Source organism: Urocitellus parryii, chromosome 7 (assembly GCF_045843805.1).
Source record: "Urocitellus parryii isolate mUroPar1 chromosome 7, mUroPar1.hap1, whole genome shotgun sequence".
NCBI classification, from domain to species: Eukaryota; Metazoa; Chordata; class Mammalia; order Rodentia; family Sciuridae; genus Urocitellus; species Urocitellus parryii.
In genome coordinates this window covers 94,273,637-94,283,028 of record NC_135537.1, presented here as the reverse complement: position 1 = coordinate 94,283,028, position 9,392 = coordinate 94,273,637, and the positions used below count along the sequence as shown (strand labels likewise).

Genomic DNA, 9,392 nt, shown 5'->3' with positions numbered 1-9,392 from the left:
CAGAAAATAATCCAGCAGCTACAAATTTTGCCTACAGAATTGTTTAGAGATTCATGTAAAAATAAAAAGATGGCATCCCAGACTTAAATTCAGGAGCCTTTTGGGGGGCTGATATCAGTTCAAGAATTGTGCAAAATCAATGACAGTTCCCTGCCCCCAAAATAGAAAATGCAAACACTTAAGAGCTGCTGTTATTTCCTCTTAAAATTGCAGTATCCTCACTTTAGGTTTAATTGCCACATATGGAATCTGACTGCTTTTAAAATGTCACTAAAAATGTACATCAAGTTGACTGACATTCCCAAGAGTTGAAATGATGTTTCAACGTTCACACTTAAGCTAAAAGTCAACTAGAGACACTCAAATAACTGACTTGTTTCTTCCCTCTCCATTCCAAACACACAAGACTCCTTCCCACAAAGAACACGAAAGTTGTTAACTGAAAAACAAGATAAGTAATAAGCGTCTATTTTACTGATTTTAAAGATACTGCAATTTTTATACACTTCAATGATTTTTCAACATTTTGCAGCTGTTTGGCTTTGCAGCACAGCAATTCATAAACTATACTGTACAAAATTACCAGCAAGACTGGAATGATGTATTAATAGAAGGCACCATCATGCTTATTACATTACCAGACAACAAAAATACAGGAAAGACAATTTCCACTGTACACAGCTTAAAGAAAGAAAAAGGGAGGAGGAGTGTTGTGTTGAGCAGCCAGCCATCCCTATACTGGAGAGGGGCAGGTAGAAAACTCTTATGGAACTACTAAATCTGGTCTAATATTCAAGACCATAACATTTGAAGTTCTGACTTGTTATTTAGTTCACAACTAAATGATTTTCTTCTGGAATATTTCTGTAGTCTTGTTAAGGTTTAAGAGTACACATGCTGGTCACAGCAAGCAGATAAAATGCCCTCATTCACAAACTATTCTCTACTGGAAAAAAGATGAAAGATTTTTTTTCCCTGTTGCCTCCTGTTGCAGATGTCATTATCAATGAGTTCAGAGTATCAAATAGTGCATTTTGATGAGTGCATAATAAGTTTCTGTTGGTTTGTATTTTGGGGGGGGAGCCAAGAAAAAAATCAAGATTCTCCAGTTGCACAAATTGCACTATTTGTGTTTCCAACATTAATAGGCAGAAACAGTAACACTTAAACAAAATGTGCAGCAGAAGATTTTTTTTTTTGACTCAAAGGACCTGAATTCATAGGGCATGTCCTTTTAAGTTCATTTTGTTGTAGATAGTTTAAGATATGGTCATTTCTCAGCCCTTAATTCTCCAAGTTTAGATTTATAAATTAACAATGTAAATCCTGTTGTGAAATTGGGGAAATAATGTCCACCTCAATTTAACTGAACCAAAGATGCTTTTCACATCAAAGAAATGATCAAAAAGGCTGTATCACATTCCAAAGCCAAAAAAAATTAACAAGAATGCAAACACGATGAACAATGTACCACTGCCAAGCCTTTGCCAACAGTGGAGCTTCTCTGTGATCATCACCACCACCTCTGGTTTCTTGCTCTCTTGCAGCTCTGGTTTTCTTCTCTTCCACATTTAAACATACCTCCCCTCAAAACATAATGGGTTTTGCAATTAAGATTCTCTGAACTGGTTCGGAGTCCATCAAAAATCACAAAAACAAAATTTGGAAGCTTTCCCCCAACACCCTTGGTATTGATGCGAAGTTCCACAACGTTTCCAAAACGCATAAAGAACACTTTTAGTTCATTTTCATCAATATCATGTGGCAAGTTACCAATAAAAAGCTGATGACTGTCTGGATAGCAAATTATTCTATGGTTGTCAGAGTCATTCTGCTCTATATCTCCTCTGCTGGGTCTTGGACCTCTGGGAGGAAAACCAGGTCCTTCCCTAGGTCGTTGTTCATGCACACATGGTGGCTGAGATTGAAATTCTGGTTTAGCTTCAACTCTTGGCTTTGGTGGTTCTTGTGGCAGAGAAACTGGTTCTGCAGGAGGACTAGTAGTAGACTTCTCCTCTAATTCTTCTAAGTTCTTTTCTTCCACCTGTGGTTTCAGCTCTTCAGTCTTTGTTTCAGATTCTGGCTCGGTTTCAGGGTCATGAGAGGATTCTTCCAAAGGTTCCTCTATGCCATTAGTCACAGGGTGAGCTTCATAGTAACCACTGTTAGCATTTTCTTGCACAGGTTCAGGAGATGGTTGTCTTTCTTCTTGTTCCTCTTCTACTTCATCTTCTGACTCTTCATCAAGTTCTGGTTCAGAATCACCAAATACTTCATCTTCATAGCAAAACATATCATTGTGAACATAAAATTTATTTGGAACAGATCCTTCAGGAGCCAGAACAAAGGTCTGCATAAACTTCCTTTCTGGCTGTCCACTGTTTGACAGTAAACCCATGACCTGAACAACTACTCCATCACTCAAGGTTGCATGAGCATCCACATGACGAATCTTAGTATGACACTCACTGAAGTTCAGAGATAACACTTTGTGGTGTATATCATTTTGCCCATAAACAGCTTCCTGGGGCTTTCCACTAGCATCTACTCCACCATGAACATAGGAAGAATTCTGACCATAAAACCTCCAACCAACAGCTGCGGCGGAGGGTACTTTGCGCAGAAGTGAGCAGGAGAGTAGCCGAGGATCTGCTGCAGAGGATTCTTCTCGCTGGCTGCCTCCTCCCCAGGACAAACCAGAAGCTTCGGAAGCCAGAGAACTCGTGAGATCACTTCCCTCACAAACACCTCCTCCCGGGTGCAGACACTGCGGTGAAGGACAATAAACAGGGACGTCCTGCCCCCTTTGCCACCACCCCCTAATAAAATTATTTTTGTTTTATTATTATCTCAGTCTTAAAGCAATGAGTATTTATCACTGGCTTCAGTATTTGGGGGAGAAAATTAATCAAAATACATAAATGCATTAATCAGATATGGCCATTTTAAAATCATCCTTTTAAAAATTTCTCTGTATCTGGATTATTTTTCTATTCTCGTGGTTAAATCTGATATGATTAATTCAGATGTGTAAATCTCAGTAACCAGAAATAATAACATTTTGTTAACTTATAGAAGGACACAGCCTTTTCATTGATAGATCTAAATAAAAGACAAAGGATATCTTGACTAAGACAAATTTTTTTCATTACTACTAGAATTTTTTATTCAATACTGATGATTCAATACTTTTAATGGTTCACCATAAGTATTCATGGAAAATTGTAAATAATCTAAATTACTGTATTTTAAAAACAAAACAAAACTCAATTTTGGGAAAAGTTAATCTTAACACATTTATTTCATAATCCAACCCCCCTTTTTATTTCTTTTGATTTATAGTAAAGTTCAATTTTAAGTAATTAAGAAAATTTGAATACTGTAGAAACTAGAATGTTAGGTGGTTGATTTGAAATTACAGGAAGATTTATGATTCCTAGTCTTATTCATTAGTTATGATGACACTGATATTATAATAACAAAAACAAAAAAGGCAGGTGTTTTTGTGATAATGACTTTAACACCATGGAAGAACTTAAGCCTTGAAAATTCTAGGAGTGTTTAGCCAGGACTACCACATAAACTGCTCCTGTTATATAACATAAAGTTCATTTAAATGTGTTTTAAGATGATGGATATTTTTGTCATTTCTTTGTTAGAGCCAAATATCACAAGTTGAAATATGAATTGAATCAAGGAGATATGAAGCCTCCAAGCTATGAATCTGGTAAGTTAGTTTTAAAGGAAGCTTAAGTAATAAAAAGAAGTTAATGACTAATATTTTTTAGCAACAACATTTATAAATGTAATTTAATTTCTAATCATTTGCAAGTTTTTCTGATCTGCTAATCTGTTGGCACTAATCATTTTGTATCCTGTAGATAATTTCCCACTACCTTCCTTCCTTTTCCTTCTTCCTCTTTCTTTTATTTCCCTATTTTCTGCTTATGTTCTACACTTATTGGAAAGTTTCAGGCTTCATGGGGTAACATGCACCAACATAACCTTGTCTTGCTGGGTCCTTCTAGTATTAATGGAAACTTTGAGATGCACAGTACAAAGTACATGATGCCCTTGACATACTGAGAAAGAGTAGGAACTATGAAGGTAAGTGATTTATTTTTCAAAGCACAGGGGAATTCCTAATCCTTTAAACCTGATTTAGCGCCTGCGTGGGGGATGGAGGCCAGATCACTCTGTGTGGTTTGGGCTGGAGGTGAAAAGACCACATGGACACAGATTTTTAGAAAGGAGCGGCCGTGGGGTGGGGGACAGCACGGCTCTGCCACCTCAAGGGTCCTCTTCTGCTCTGGAAGGCAAGAGAGCCAGTGCACCCAGAATCACTTTACTTATAGGGAAAAGACAACAAAGGACTTTTGATAGAATATTCTACATTGAATAAGGCAGGGGATAAGGTTTTAAGGGAGTTGCCCAGTTCCATTGGTAGTGCTCAAGTCCAGAGCTGAGGCAAATTTATTTGCCAGCTGAAGTTCGTGAAGGTCATTTTCTTTGTACAGTGCATGGCGTGTGGTTCTAGTCCACACCCCCTTTACTCAAGGCTGAGAGGGGATGCTCAGCTCATAGGTGGGGGGGCTGCCACTCTAACTGCTCAGTTTCAGACTGTTTTGGCCTTTCTCATGCACAGAAAATTCTATCCTATAGTCAGAACGTAGGTGAAATATTTATCTTTTTTATATTATTTCTTCTTTTTCTTTCCCCTTCCTTCCTCTTTACCCATCAAATAATAGAAAGTAGTACTTGTAAACAATATAGGTATAATTCACTTATTAGTAGGTATAAGGGAAAGTGAGAAAAACTGTTCAGAAGTTATCACATGATTTCAGATTAAATTCCTCAAATATCTAAGGATTTATTTCTTCATATTTCAAGTACTGAAAACTAATTTATATCACTTGCTGAAATTTCTACCTATGCTAGGAGCTTTAGAAACTATAATTATTTTATTATTATTTTTAGTTATACATGATAATAGAATGTATTTTGACTTATCATACATATGTGGAGTATAAATTCCCATTTTTGTGGTTGTACATGATGTGGAGTTACACTGGTCATGTATTCATATGTGAACATAGGAAAGTTATTTCTGATTCATTCTGCTGTCTTCCTCATTCCCCCCCTCCCTCGTCCCAGTCTGGTTAACCTCCACCAACACCCCCCTCCTTGTGAGTCAGCATCTACTTATCAGAACGTTCAACCTTTGTTTTGGGAGGGATTGGCTTATTTCGCTTATCATGATAGCTTCTGGTTCTATCCATTTACCTGCAAATGTTATAATTTCGTTCTTCTTTATACTCGAATAATATTCTACTGTATAAATGTACCACATTTTCTTTATCCATTCATCTATTTAAGGGTACCGAGTTGGTTCCATAGCTTAGATATTGTGAATTGAGCTCTTATAAACATTGATGTGGCCACATCACTATAGTATGCTGATTTGAGGAGTACAATAAGTGGGTCAAATAGTGGTTCCATTCCAAATAGAAACTATAATTCTTAAAATAGTTATTCAGTAAATAAAATATTGTTCTCATGTCATGTATGTGTAATTTTAGCTCACAGACGTGGACACATTTTCCAAATTTCCGTTAAATGATGGGGTGTAGAACTGAATCCAGGTCTACCTGAAAAGAAAACTGATGAGGACTACTTTAATGTCAGAAGGATGACCAGGAGAGTAGAAACTAACAGAAGAGAGTTCCAAAGGAAGGAATGTTCATCACTGCTTATGAATTAATTCCTAGAGGGCTAAAGAGTATATGTCAGATTAGTGGCACACAGGTCATTCATTGGGTCACTGAGAACATAATTGGAAGCAGTTAAGAAATAGGTGATGGCAGAATCAAAGATGTCAGTATAAAATGAAGACCAAATGCAGTCAGCATTTTAGATGCTTAGTTTATGAAAGTGAGGAAGAATTGAAGGGCAACAGCTAAAAGATAACCTGGGGTCAGAGAGACTGTGTGTAGGTGGTTGGGGAAGGGTTCATAAATAAGGAGCCAATAAAAGGGAAAGAGTAGATATACTCAGATTAGGAAGGTATCTGAAGAAATGACTGGGATTTGATTCTGAACATAAAGGCAGACACATTGGAGGATGAACATATTTCTTGTTATTATCAAGAGAGAAACATAGAAAGTCATGTAACAGATTGTAAGTTTGAGTTTCACTTTGTATGGTGGGTATTTGAGGGAATGTCCTCTTGTTAGCTTTATGTACAAGACATTATCTACAAAGAGTTGATCAGACTTTTAAGAAAAGCAGAGAAGGTTTATAATTCTGTTTGTGAAGAGGAAGACAAATTCACCAGGAGTTAGTAGCATTCAGAAAAACTAAGGGTTTGGTTAAGTTGTTTTTTTGTTGCAAAAGTCGTTTTTCTTTAAAGAAATTTAAATAATAATATGAAAATTATATCTCTAGTACTCATAATGCCTTTGTATAGAACTGTATTTCCATCTAGTATCATTTTTCTCCTCCCTTTAAAACTTCTTTTAACATATTTTGTAATATGGGATGCTGGTAATAATTTTTTTCTGCTTTTGTTTATCTGATAAAGGTTTTATCTTGCTATCATTGTTTCTAATAAGATGTCTGCTATTATGTTTATCTTTGTTCCTCTGTATATAATGTACCCCTTTTGGTGGCTGCTTTTAAGATTTTCACTTTATTATTTGTTCTAAACAAATTTATTTGTTTCTTTTTTTTTAACTGAGGAATAAACTCAGGGCCTTGCATATGCTAGGGAAATCCTGTACCATTGAACAACATCCCAGCCCTTTTATTTTAAGACAGGGTATCACAAAGTTTCTGAGATTGGCCTTGAATTTAGGATCCTCCTGCCTTGGTCTTCCAAGTACCCGGGATTATAGGCATGTGCCAATATATTGAGCTAAAAAAGTTTATTATGATGTTCTGTAAAATAAAATAAAAATGTTTATTATGATCTAAAAATGTTTACTATGATGTACTGTAGTTACTTCTCTCCACAGTGTTTCTTAGACTTGGAGTTTAATGAGTTTCTTTGACCAGTGGGTTTACAGTTTTTATGAAATCTGGAACTTTTTGGTCATTATTTCTTCAGATACTGTCTTTGTCTTTCCTCCCTGTGTTAAAAACTAGAAACTCATAAAAACTCTTTTATCAAGGCAGTAGCTGGGACAGTCAAAGTTTCATCCATTTGCTTGCCTTCTCTCAAGGATCACTATCTTTTGGAAAACACTGTTTCATTTGTTTTTGTTTGTTTATTGGTGCTAGGGATTAAACTCATGGATGTTTAACCAGAGTCACAACCTGAGCCATTTTCATTGTTTATTTAGAGACAGGGCTTTGTTAAGGACCCACTAAATTTCTGAGGTGGATCTCAAACTTGTGATCCTACTACCTGAGTTGCTGAAATCATAGGTTTGTGCCACTATTCCCAGCACATTTGTTGTGTTTCAGGCAGGAGGGTCAATGCAGTCCCTGTTACAGAAACTATACTGGATGTAGCAGTCATATTATCAAGAAATTAAACTATTAGCTACTTTATTGATTTATTTATTTTGGTACTGGAGATTGAACCCAGGTGTGCATTACCACTGAGCTACCTTTCCCGTCATTTTTGTTTTGTTGTGTTTTGTTTTGAGACAGGATCTCATTAACTTACTGAGGTTGGCCTTGAACTTCTGGTCCTTCTGACTTAGCCTGCTGAGTCAACAGGATTATAGGTGTTCTCCATTGTGCCAGAGATACCTTAAAATCCTTACTTTAATATAAAGCTACATTTAAAATTTCGTAAAGCAAAAATGAATCTGATAGTTGATAATTACTTACTAGAACGGACTACGACTTGGCCTACCATGTAAGAATATGAGTAATTTGTCTTTTAAGAGGAAGGAAGTGCATTATTTTTTGACTGGTCTTAACTTACTTTTTATTAAGGCATAATTTTTAAGGTATAATTTCTGTACAGTAAAATTTATCATCCTTAGTGTTTTCACAAACACATAGTCTATAACTATTATTCTTTTTAGTCAACCTTTCCTTCTCCACTAATCTACTGGCAACCACTAAACTATTTTCCATTTTTATACTTTGGCCTTTTCCAGAATCATGAATTTAAGAATCTTATAGAATATAGCCTTTTTTTGGGGGGGAGGGTGTTGCTGGGGATTGAATTCTGGATCTCATGCATGCTAGGTAAGCACTCTACCACTGAGCAACATCCCTAGCCCAGAATATAGCCTTTTTTTGATCTGGTTTAACTCACTCCACATAATGCATTTGAGATTCATCCATGTTGGTTGGGTATCAGTTGTTCATTCCTTGTTCTTATTGAGTCAATGTACCATACTCACACAACATCATTAGCTGCCAAAGTAGTCAGTTGACTATATATGAAGATGGCATAGAAAGGATTTAGGCCTCTTCTGATGGGAAATTAAATGACCTCAACATTTCTTTTCACATCTGAAAATTTTAAAATCTTAAAGTGTCAGTGTACATGCTCTTACTTGGCAAGTACAGGTTATTCAGTAGACTGAAGGGTATAAATTGTACCATAATTATGTTATGAATAGTTCCGGAATTGCAAAATTTATAGAACAATGTAATTTTTTTCTCTCCATATTTTAATTGGTGCATTGTATTTATACATAATGATGGGAATTTGTTGTTACATATTTATAATGCTCACAATATAACAATATAATTTGTCTAATATCATTTTCCAGCATTCCCCCTACTCCCATATCATTTTTTCATAAAGTATTGGGACATTATTTTTGCCCTCCCCTGAAAAACACACACACACACACACACACACACACACACACACACACACACAGTTTGTCAGTATATCCTCTTTGAAGTTATCCCAAAGTAATCTTTCTTTTGGAGTTAAATTAATTTCTTTTCTCCACACTCATCTCCAGTCCACTCTGTTACTATTTTTTTTTAATTCTACAGAACTCTCCTGAGTCATTTTAGGAGAAAACAAAACACAAGATATGATTCTTACTTTTATTCACGTTTCTCCAGTTTTTTATCATTGTTGTAATAATACATGGAGGAAAGTGCTGGGTTCTAGAGGGAGTCAGGAAGGATTTTTTACACATACAACTGTGTTTCCAAGGAACCTGAAATTATTCTCTAAAACTTGGCTTTTCATCTTTAAGATAGGGATAAATATGAATTTTTTTAATTCGTAAGAATTGAAAGAGAAGGAGCTGGGCTAGTGGCACATGCTTATATTCCCAGCTACTCAAGAGACTGAGGCAGGAGGAGTGCACATTTGGGGCCATCCCCAGCAACTTAGCAAGACCCTGTCCAAAAATTTAAAAATAAATGGGGCTGGGGACATAGCTCAGTGGTAGAGTACCCCTGGATTC

The 9,392-nt window shown here is 36.1% G+C and overlaps 1 pseudogene; it reads right to left on the bottom strand.

Annotated features, from left to right (window-relative positions):
- Nucleotides 1-1,401: 1,401 nt before the first annotated feature.
- Nucleotides 1,402-2,546, bottom strand: LOC144256053 (ras GTPase-activating protein-binding protein 2 pseudogene; annotated as a pseudogene).
- Between the last annotated feature and the right edge of the window lie 6,846 nt (nucleotides 2,547-9,392).